At 54.2% G+C, this 1,734-nt stretch overlaps 1 pseudogene; it reads left to right on the top strand.

Moving 5' to 3' along the window:
- The first annotated feature begins 532 nt into the window (after window positions 1-532).
- LOC133280755 (olfactory receptor 14J1-like) lies at window positions 533-1,335 on the top strand (annotated as a pseudogene).
- Window positions 1,336-1,734: the final 399 nt, after the last annotated feature.

The following is a 1,734-nucleotide window of genomic DNA, read 5'->3' as shown; positions in this document are numbered from 1 at the left end:
CCGCTTTCAGGACAGGACACATGTTTGTGTGAGTTCTTAAGATCAATTTGTGTGTGAAGGCACCTTACAGGCAGTGCAAGTTTGAGCACAGGGCAAGTGGGAGAGGAATGATGGACACTGCAGCTCTCTCGGTTCTGCAAAGAACTGAGACTTTTGCCTGATGCAATGCTCTTCTGATTGTACCTAGGAAGAAGCCTCAGCAGTGTAATGACATGACTGGCGACGACGCTAAACCTCTTCTCTCCTGCTAAAATGAGCTCCGTTGTGAATGTGTAAACTGAACTTCTGTATCTGACATCCCTCCTGTCCTAACCTGTCACTGCCTTTTTCTCCTCTGACGGTGCCCCATGCCCAGAGGCAGCAGATGTCCAACGGCAGCTCCATCACCCAGTTCCTCCTCCTGCCATTCGCACACACGCGGGAGCTGCAGCTCTGCCACTTCTGGCTCTTCCTGGGCATCTCCCTGGCTGCGCTCCTGGGCAACGGCCTCATCATCACCAGCACAGCCTGCGACCAGAGCCTCCACACCCACATGTACTTCTTCCTCCTCAACCTCTCGCTGCTGGACCTGGGCTGCATCTCCACCACTGTCCCCAAATCCATGGCCAATTCCCTCTGGGACACCAGGGCCATCTCCTACACAGGCTGTGCTGCACAGCTCTTTTTCTTTGCCTTTTTCATCTCAGCAGAGTATTTTCTCCTCACTGCCATGTCCTACGACCGCTACGTGGCCATCTGCAAGCCCCTGCACTATGGGACCCTCCTGGGCAGCAGAGCTTGTGTCCACCTGGCAGCAGCTGCCTGGGGCAGTGGCTTTCTCAGTGCTCTGCTGCAGAAAGCCAATACATTTTCACTGCCCCTCTGCCGAGGCAATGCTGTGGAGCAGTTCTTCTGTGAAATCCCCCAGATCCTCAAGCTCTCCTGCTCACACTCCTACCTCTGGGAAGTTGGGCTTGTTGTGGTTGCCTCCCTGATTGTTGTTGGCTGTTTTGTTTTCATTGTGGGGTCCTATGTGCAGATCTTCAGGGCCGTGCTGAGGATGCCCTCTGAGCAGGGACGCCGCAAAGCCTTTTCCACGTGTCTCCCTCACCTGGCCGTGCTTTCCCTGCTTCTCAGCACTGGCACATTTACCTACCTGAAGCCCCCCTCCATCTCCTCCCCATCCCTGGATCTGGTGGTGTCAGTGCTGTACTCGGTGGTGCCTCCAGCAGTGAACCCCCTCATCTACAGCCTGAGGAACCAGGAGCTGAAGGATGCTGTGAGGAAGCTGGTGACCAGATGTGTTTCAGCAGCCATAGACTGCCTGTTTTGCTCTGCAAAAGACTCCCAGTGAAGGTCACGACAGGTCACGTCTGTCTTTCCTGCTATACATTTGTTTTCCTGTTTCGATTTGTGGTGATGTCTTCACAGAAATGTCAGTTTTCATCCCCTCCTCCTTAAGTTGCCACTCGTGTTGTCTGACCCATAGACTTTGTGTCAATGGAGGTGTTTCACTTTATTTAACGGAAATAAATGGTCCTTCAGCAACTTCTTCTCTGTGATATGTCCTCACATGTCAGGAATGAAGGGGAATGAAAGCAGCTTTCTGGCTGCTCCAGCTCTGGGATGGCTGCTCTGTGCCTGCAGCAGGAAGAACTCTTGGGAGCCCAAGGCCCGGGGCTGTTGTGCTGGAGTGGGGAGATGGGATGGCTTGGGGGGGGGTGCAGAGCTCTCAGGGAGTCCTGGGCAGGGGAG

This window comes from Pezoporus flaviventris, unplaced genomic scaffold (assembly GCF_033815535.1).
Source record: "Pezoporus flaviventris isolate CSIRO_AGI_PZ_B2104156 unplaced genomic scaffold, CSIRO_AGI_Pfla_v1 ptg000088l, whole genome shotgun sequence".
In the NCBI taxonomy this organism is placed as follows: Eukaryota; Metazoa; Chordata; class Aves; order Psittaciformes; family Psittacidae; genus Pezoporus; species Pezoporus flaviventris.
This window is presented reverse-complemented; position numbering and strand designations above follow the sequence as displayed.